The 9,660-nt window shown below is 46.1% G+C and overlaps 1 protein-coding gene across 1 annotated transcript in view; it reads left to right on the top strand.

Annotated features, from left to right (window-relative positions):
- Positions 1–2,771: 2,771 nt before the first annotated feature.
- The window catches only part of LOC102934432 (ficolin-2), a 51,533-nt gene continuing 44,644 nt past the window's right edge, over positions 2,772–9,660 (top strand). The window contains exons 1-2 of the mRNA XM_043530689.1: positions 2,772–3,625; positions 4,307–4,553. The gene's annotated coding sequence lies outside the window, so the exon portion shown is untranslated. The remainder of the gene's footprint in view (positions 3,626–4,306; positions 4,554–9,660) is intronic.

Here is a 9,660-nt window from a genome sequence, read left to right as displayed (position 1 = left end):
AGAGTTGGCTTTTTGTGGGGAGGCTCCCTTGGAGTGCCACCTGCTGTTGAAGAAGCCCCCAAATGAAAAGGAAGAGGGTAGAAGCTCAGATAGTGCCTCTTCCTTCCCCATATCCCCCACCCCGCTTTCATTTTCTCTTTGAGATCTGTGGGTGGAAAGTGCTAGATAGGAACTAGATATTATTGTTAATGTGCAGGTTAGGTGGCTTCCAACCAGCCTGTCTTTAATCTATAAGAAGTCACAGACTTCACTGAAGTTGATAGGCGTGATAGCTACCTTTCATTCAGGCTGAATGAGGAATCAGTTAAATGCCCTTTTGTTTAGTGATTGGTGGTGGCTTCCATTGTTTCAGCTAAGGAATGGATTGCATGCAAGGCCAGGGCAGAAGCCAGACCGTAGGGGCTGAGGGGCTTCTCTAGGGCAGGGATTCCCAAACTTTATTCCCTGAGGCCCCCCGTGCAGCTGCAGTAAGCACTGCGGGCCACTATTAACACTGATTTCAGAATAACAGCCGTGTTAGTCTGTATTCGCAAAAAGAAAAGGAGGACTTGTGGCACCTTAGAGACTAACCAATTTATTTGAGCATGAGCTTTCGTGAGCTACAGCTCACTTCATCGGATGCATACTGTGGAAATTGCAGAAGACATTATATACACAGACACCATGAAACAATACCTCCTCCCACCCCACTCTCCTGCTGGTAATAGCCTATCCAAAGTGACCACTCTCCTTACAACCTGCATGAAAATCAAAGTGAGCCATTTCCAGCACAAATCCAGGTTTTCTCACCCTCCGCCCCCCCACAGACAAACTCACTCTTGCTGGTAATAGCCCATCCAAGACAGTGGTCACTTTGGATGGGCTATTACCAGCAAGAGTGAGTTTGTCTGTGGGGGGGGGGCGGAGGGTGAGAAAACCTGGATTTGTGCTGGAAATGGCCCAACTTGATGATCACTTTAGATAAGCTATTACCAGCAGGAGAGTGGGGTGGGAGGAGGTATTGTTTCATGGTGTCTGTGTATATAATGTCTTCTGCAATTTCCACAGTATGCATCCGATGAAGTGAGCTGTAGCTCACGAAAGCTCATGCTCAAATAAATTGGTTAGTCTCTAAGGTGCCACAAGTCCTCCTTTTCTTTTTATTAACACTGAGAAAATTTTAAATTATATACATACAAATAAACCATAATACTGTAAATAACGTACATTTCCTTTTCCACCCCTTCCTTGGCCGAGCTGGGGAAAAAGCCCTGACCTCACCGCCCCCCCAAATCAAGCCAAAGCTCCATGTCCTTGACTCTTTACCATAAGCAAAGTCCCTCAGCCTCTGCCCCCCAGGAGCACTGGTGGGGGCATGGCTGAGGTCCCTTGGTGTTGCCCATCACCGGTGCAGGCACAGCACGCTCTGCTCGGCCCGGGTACTGCCTGCATGGCCCGGTCCTCCTGCAGCAGGAGGCGAGAGCCCCCTCCAGTTGGAGAGGGGAAAGTGGATACAAGCTGAATCCTCATTCAGCCAAAGCGTGCCAAAAAGGTCCCTGAAAGATCGTACAGACTGTTAATGGGGCATGCTGAATAATTTATTTTCAGATTTTTAATAGGAAATAATGGACTTTGTATTAATCCCAGAGGTTCTGAGAACAGTGTATTTGCCAGGTACAAGTCATTCAAAAATAGAGGGCAGATGGAAAAATATAAACTGATTCTGGAAGACTTTCCTGGCAGCACAGCAGGTGGATTCTTAGGGGGCAAACTACACCCTGTGGGCCACATCCAGCCTGTGGGATCGTCCTGCCTGGCCCTTGAGCTCCCAGCCCCTCCCCTGCTGTCCCCCCTAGTTACGGACACACAGACAGCATGACTGGCTCCAGCCAGGCAGGACGGCTTCTAGTTCTGCTGCTCTGAGCAGCATGGTAAGGGGGTGGGGAGGTTGGGTAAGGGGCAGGGGGTCCCAGGGGGCAGTCAGGGGACAGGAAGCAGGGGGCAGTTGGATGGGGCAGACATTCTGAGGATGGGGGGGCAATCAGGGGAAGATTGGATAGGCATGGGAGTCCCAGGGGGCCTGTCAGGGGTTGGATAGGGCATGGTAAGGGTTCCCAGGAGGGGGCAGTCAGGGGACAAGGAGCAGGGAGGGGTTGGATGGGTCAGGAGTTCTGAGGGGGACAGTAAGTGGGAGGGGGCGCATAGGGGGGCACATAGGGGGCAGGGGCCAGGCTGTTTGGGGAGGCACAGCCTTCCCTACAGTTTCACAACCCCAATGTGGCCCTCGGGCCAAAGAGTTTGCTCACCCCTATTCTATACCTCTCACAGCCAGGGAAAGTCATGCAATTTTAATAAATATACACCAGCCTATTGCAAAAGCAAGATAAATTCTTTCCCAGCTGGAATGTGAAATAGCCTCTCAGAGGAAAAATACACTTTTAAATCAAATCAAGTTTACTTAGCCTGTGATAACACAGTCATAGAGACTATACTGGTAAAATGTCCCCTTAAGAAACTATAGGGGATAGAATAGAGTTACTATTCATTCCTTATAAATGTTACTTTAATAGTTTACCCCCTGTGACAAAGCTCTGTCCTTGTCTCCCTGGGTCCCACACTTCCTGGCAGATTTTGCTAGCCTCAGGCTTAGTGTGACCCTCCACATAGCCCTTCTCTCTCTCTCTCTCTCTCTCTCTCTCTCTCGAGAGAGAGAAAGGTCATAGCCTACTAAGTTATTTTCATCATAAGCCAGCAAGGGAGGTGAAGAGAAGCAACTCTTTCTCACACCATCTCTGTTGTCTCTCAGTCTCACTGATTAATTCAGTAGAGAGTCTAGGCTCCAGCTCAGGAACCCTAATAGCATCACCTACATTAGCTGACCTTTTAGAAACAGGACATGTACAATTCCCTGGGCTACTTCCCTAAAATCTCCTTCACCCTTACCTCAGGGCTGCCTTCCTTCTACCTGTTTTGGTTTGTACTACCCAGTTTACCATACAACATCCTCCTACAGCTCCCCACACCCAACTGACTAACTGGGAGGCTTTTAACTTGTTTCAGCCAGCCCTTAATTGGCTTCAGGTGTCCCAATCAACCTAGCTATCTTCCCTGCCTTCTGGAAAGATCTTAATTGGCTCTAGGTGTCTTAATTGACCTGGAGCAGTTGCCATTTACTTATCCTGGTCACAAAGATTTGTTTAGCCTGGGGCTAATATATGTCTCCCACTATTTTTCTATAGCTGTCTGGCCTTACCCCGTCACACCACCCATCTTCTAGGCAGGAATTCTGAACCTGATATCAGGGACGTGAAATTTCATGAGGGTCCAGTTAAGGGCTGTGACAAGCTGTTTGAGATGGAATGGGAAAGTAGCTCCTACCTGCTTTGGGCTGGTGCCTTCTAGCAAACTCTCCCCCACCCCCGCTTCCCAAAACAAACAAAAACCAAAAACCACCCAGACCTCCACATCAATCTCAGCAGCACAGGTTCAAGGTTGCTCAATGACATCTGTTGGGATTTCTGGGTGCTATAAGCTTATTGCCAGAGCACTAGCTCTGTGAGACGAAATTATGGTAACTCTAATCATTATAATTTAGAAGAAGGGGAAGCAAGATACTCCTGAATCTCAAGCACTTCTCTGTTCTGAGGTAGGTACATTTTTTGCTAGAGAACTTGGTAAATTTTGACTTTTTTAGAATGCAGAAATTCTCCTTGGAAAAAAAAATGTATTAAAACTATCACAAAAAACTGTCAGGATGAACTGGAGTATATATCCCTTTACATGCATTTATTAAAATCTGAGATCACACCCATTCTGTCAGGAGATAATTCATGATCAGTACACCTCAGTGACTATAGATGTAAGCCAATGGGGTGAGTGAGCTTTCTGTGGCCATCTATTGATGAATGAGAGGAAAAGACCTCATGAGCAGATCTTATTTGCATAAGTGACTCCTACTGTATCATCGTGATCATTTTTGGCTGTTTTGGGTTAAAATTCACATAAGTCTTAGATGTAGGGGTAATTAAATGTTATTCCCTGTATTGTATGAATAAAGGGCAGTAGAATTATACTTCATATGCCCTGATTAAGGGGGATCACCATAATCTATAGCCCATTCTTGAACAGCTGGGTAGTGAGCCAAAAGCTAAGCCAGGGGAGGGGAGAAATGAAGATAGGAATGTTAATGTTTCTCTTTTTTTGGGTGGGTGTATGGCTTCTGTTGAAGGGTCTTATGTGTTATTTGAACATTCTTATCCTTGCTGGGACCGCAGAGTTCCAAGACACAGCTGAATAGATTCAATTAAGAATCTTCCTCTCTTCCTAGTGATAACGGTAAACCAGGAAAATGAGATGCTAAAGAAGTAGTAGCCCAATTGCTATCAGTGGCAAGAGGCCGTATAATGAGAGGCAACAAACTGAAGCAGTGAGACAAGAGACAGGCATTTCTTCACAGGAGCCAGGCAGCAAACCTTGCCTCCCTTCTCCCAGGCGGTGGAGGTGAACCTGTCTGAATTCACGTCTGGACTCTGGGACTTTGCTAACCTCTGACAACAAACTTATGCCAACAAACTGTGAGTGGGGTACAGTGAAGGAAGTGGTGTGTTAAAGGTATATTTGTCTATTGGACTTCCCCATGGGAAACTCAGGCAAAAGACTACTGCCCAAGATGCTTCTGGGAGAGAGTTTTACTTATTATTTGCATGCTTCTGAGTCATCGTTATTGTATTTTCCCAAATTTTCTTCTCTTAATAAGTTTTTCCTGTGTTATACATGGACTCTGTGCTTGTGAATGGAGAAGCATTGCTCAGTAAGGGCACCCAGGAGAGGTGTTTTGTTTTCCCAGGTTTCCAGGTGGAGGCTCGAGCTGGTTTTGCTAATATTGAACCTGGCCGTTGCCACTGCTGACAACATCTGGAAGAAGGGTTACATCTTTGTTGTGTATTGGATTTCTTAAGTGTACTTGACATAAGATTTTAGGTCCACACACAATGCCAACTTTAAGCCATCTGGCTGAGTTTTAATTGCATTCTGAATGGTGTGCTAGGACATTCAGAGCTTTACATGAATGTATATTCATTATGAAAATGGAAAAAAAAAATGTACAAAAATTTGACAACATGCCGAAGGGAGACAAAAGAACATGGAACTAATAAGTCCAGCATTTGGTGAACTAAACTTTAACATTATGATAAACAGAGACGAAATTGCAGTCATGTTTTCCCCAGGTGATTCCCTCTCCCTTCATAAGAACTTGCCATGTACAACCATGGACCACAACAATAACCTGAGAATAGGTAAATGTGCTACCCCCTACAGGGGTGGTGCTAAAAGGCACATCGTCATGACTCCAGCCTGAGGGAATTTTACTAGAAGAGGAAACGAGGGAGCCATGCTGCTGGCATTAGCTGATGGAAGGAAGGGCAAGAAGTGGTCACAGTTATTCCTGAAGGTTCTCTGAAATGAAAAGTAGGCCAGGTTAACCCAGCAGGCAGCTCCCAGTGAAAAGAGCACTCCGCGCTTATCATGCTACTCGGATAAATGGTTCTTTCCATGCCATTTATTTTCTGTGTTTTTGTGGACAGGGTCTCCTTCATTACCCTGGGCCTGAGGGTGGGAGATGCTCACATCTTCTTTTTAGAGCCTCCATTATTCACTTGATTGTTTCTTATCCCTCTACCCCTACTGCCACCTCTGACTGTGCAGAACTCCCCAGCTAAGGGAGCTGATTCATGCATCAACCGGTGTGTGGAGGAGGGGGAAAGATCAGAGTTCTGGAGAGTGTTTGGGTGGCTCCCCCTCCCACTGGAAGGTCAGGGTCATCACTTCCGCAATCAAATCAATCTCCAGACACTCAGGGAGTGAAAATCCCCAAGATGGTCTTAAACCTGCTCCCACCCCCTGCCAGCCCATGCCCCATTTGGTGTTCAGTATGCATGCAGCATGATGCAGAGAAAAAGAGACAATGTGCTCTTTGTAAGATTGCTTTTGATCTTATTTTTCATTCATCTAATATAAAGGTTATTGAGGCTGTGAGTATATGGCTGGTTTTGTTTGTGGATAACAAGTTAATATCAGCTTCTGACTCTGTTGGCTCTGGTTCAGCCTAAGCTTACAGGGCTAGCTGCACCCCTGTCCCCTTTTGGGTCTCTCCAAGTGCACTCGGGTCCCGTGGTGCTGGAATGTTTTTTTGTTCTGGAACCCTGTATTTGGATTGTTACTCCTTCAAGCTGGGGGGGGGGGCGGAAGCACGCCCGGCACCTATGCTCAGGTCTTGGGCTCCTACGCTTACCTGTCTTAGGGCAGAGGTTCACGATTTTCCCCCCGCTTCTCTAAACCAAGATTTGGTAAGGCTACGCGGTGTATACCTACCACTTTCATCCTGCAGATCTGACGAGGTTTTGAGCACCCGCGATTGCTCCCTTTGGGATCCTGTGACAATGAGATGGGGCCCCAAACAGCTTTCTTAAACCTATTTTATCCAGCAGCGAGACAAAGGATTATAAAAAGCCTACGCGCATATCTATGTGACCTGAAGTCCTACCATCCCATAATGGTGACTTTAGCAGGCCTAGCTGCTTCAAATCCTGCTTCGTTCTTACCCCCAGGTTCCTCTGAATGGCTTTTCAGTCCGGTTATCCTCCTACAACTTGAGAGTGTACTTTTAAACCCTGCAAGTGTTCTTTGTTCTGCAGGTTGTCTATTCCAGTGTTCATGGGCTTTGTCCCTCTGCCCCCCACCCCGCCCCCAGTTAAATCAGTCTCCTAGGCTGTGAAAAGACCAAGCCAGAGTCCTCACTACTGATAGTTCTGGCTTTGTTCCTTAACTCTTTGGTGGAGACTGATACGTGACCATCTTGAGCCATTGCTGGCTGGCTGCCTGACCCATCCTAGACAGCCTACTAGAGAGAGGCAGTCAGGGTTCCCTTCCCTCTCTGAACTCTAGGGTACAGATGTGGGGACCCTCATGAAAGACCCCCTAAGCTTATTTCTACCAGTTTAGGTTAAAAACTCCCCAAGGCACAAATTCTCCCTTATACCTTGGATTAGGTAATGCTGCCACCGCCAAGCGAGTTAGACAAACTCAGGGAAAGGACCACCTGGAGTTCCTACTCCCCCCTATTATTCCCCCAAGTCCCTACACCCCCTTTCCTGGGGAGGCTTGAGAATAAACAAGATGAGCACAGGCCAACCTTGGGGTTTTTTTAGGACACGAAAAAAAAAACAAACCCCAATCTGATTCTAAAAGAAACAGAACTTTATAATAAAGAAAAAAGGTAAAAGAAGCACCACTCTCAAATTAGAATGGAAGATAATCTTACAGGGCAATCAGATTCAAAAACACAGAGGATTTCCCTCTGAGCCAAACTTTAAAGTTACAAAAAGAAAACCAGGAATACACCTTCCTCTCAGCACAGAGAAAATCACAAGCCAAAACAAAAATAAGCTAACACATTCCCTTGCTAGTACTTACTAATTCTAATGGAGTTGGATTGCTTGCTTCCTTGACCTGTGTCCGGCAAGCACACACAGAAAAGACAGACCAAAACCTTTCTCCCCCTTCTTCCCCCCTGATTTGAAAGTATCTTGTCCCCTTATGGGTCCTTTGGGTCAGGTGCCAGCCAGGTTACCTGAGCTTCTTAACCCTTTACAGGTGAAAGGATTTTGTGTCTCTGGCCAGGAGGGATTTTATAGTACTGGATACAGGAAGGCTGTTACCCTTCCCTTTATATTTATGACACAGGCGCTTAAATCAAAATATTTATACAGAAAACCAGACCAACATACAGTATTCACAAATTACAGAGCACTCTATATTAATCACAAATTATTATGGGGCATCCCATATTAATCAAAGAAGTGTTCGGGAGATTACACAGTTTGCCTAAACTTGTCCTGTGCGTCTCTGCCCACTGCCGACATTGCAGCAATTCTGACTCAAACAACAAATTTTCTTAAGCTGATTAAAATGCAACCATGGGTGTAGATGACACCACACGCTGGGAAAGTGGCCTGTGGCCAACAGGTATAAAACTAATGTGATAGTTAAATAAAACATTGATTTGTATACAGAGGGCTATACTGGTTTGTGTCTCAACGAACTGGCAAAGGTCTGAGTGTATCCTTATAAATATATTTCTGCTCTCTGATTGAGGTTAATGCAATTCAGAAAAATAAAATGGTCACCATTAAAAGCTTTAGAGATGCCATTGCCAGTAATTGGTGGCTCCGTATTACCTATGCTAAGTAAAGGGAATATCACAGCTGTTGAAGAGGAAGCATACTCTAGTGGATTAGGGAACTAGCCCGTGTCTGGGAAGACTAGGGTTCAGTTCTCTGCCACAAACGCTGAGTGGGCCTTGTGTGGTGAAGTGGGGAATTTTTTGTAGTATATTTGAGGCCTATGTGTGCCTCAGTTTCTCCTTATACTGTGCATTGCTACCCGGTGGTGGTGGTGGGGGGAGAAGATTGTAAGAGACAAAGGCGCATATGTGTGTCTCACTTTGTTCATTCCACCCAGAGCAGACGAGTCATTAATGAACTGGTTGAAACTGACCCAGACTAACTGGGGTCCAGAGAGACAATGCAAGCTTCTATGACTCGTGAATCAACACTCAGCAGCAAAGCTCAGCAGAGACACCAGTTTGAAAACAAAGGATTGGGACAGAGGGTTAAGTTTAGGCTTTAGGCTGCGAAAGAAGCTCGCAGCTCTTACCTGGAAGTTTGGAACTGACCAAGGAAGTCAGAAAGGATCTGGAAATTACAGTGGATGAGAAGCTGGATATGAATCAGCAGTGTGCCCTTGTTGCCAAGAAGGCCAACGGCATATTGGGCTGCATTGTCAGCAGACTGAGGGAAGTGATTATTCCCCTCTATTTGGCATTGGTGAGGCCACGCCTGGATTACTGTGTCCAGTTTTGATTCCCCCCACTACAGAAAGGATGTGGACGAATCAGAGAGAGTCCAGCGGAGGGCAGTGAAAACGATTAGCAGGCTGGGGCACATGACTTATGAGGAGAGGCTGAGGGAACTGGGGTTATTTAGTCCGCAGGAGAAAAGCGTGAGGTGGGATTTGATAGCAGCCTTCAACTACCTGAAAGGGGGTTCCAAAGAGGATGGATCTAGGCTGTTCTCAGTGGTGGCAGATGACAGGACAAGGAGGAATGGTCTCAAGTTGCAATGGGGGAGGTCTAGGTTGGATATTAGGAAACACTATTTCACTAGGAGGATGGTGAAGCACTGGAATGGGTTACCTAGGGAGGTGGTGGAATCTCCATCCTTAGAGGTTTTTAAGGTCTGGCTTGACAAAGCCCTGGCTGGGATGATTTAGTTGGTGTTGGTCCTGCTTTGAGCAGGGGATTGGACTAGATGACCTCCTGAGGTCTCTTCCAACCCTAATCTTCTATGATTCTATGAAAGGGAGAGATCCTGAAAATGGAGATTACTACAGCTTAGCTGGTGAATTGCTCTGGCTTGACTAGAAAGGACTATGCTTAAACCTTTATTTCTCTGCGCTAACCTAAGGGCTTGTAATGCTGTATTCCAGTTGACTAATAAATCCCAATCTGTTTTGAAAACTCTGCTTGGGTGTCACTGCAAATACTTGCTGGGGTACATCAGTCCGTGAAGAATGTACAGGTCTCTACCAGGAGTCTGCCTCCGTTGGACTTGCTGAGCAGAG

The sequence above is a fragment of the Chelonia mydas genome, chromosome 16 (assembly GCF_015237465.2).
Source record: "Chelonia mydas isolate rCheMyd1 chromosome 16, rCheMyd1.pri.v2, whole genome shotgun sequence".
Taxonomy (NCBI): domain Eukaryota; kingdom Metazoa; phylum Chordata; order Testudines; family Cheloniidae; genus Chelonia; species Chelonia mydas.
The sequence above is the reverse complement of the archived record's forward strand: the minus strand, read 5'-3'. Positions and strand labels throughout refer to the sequence as shown.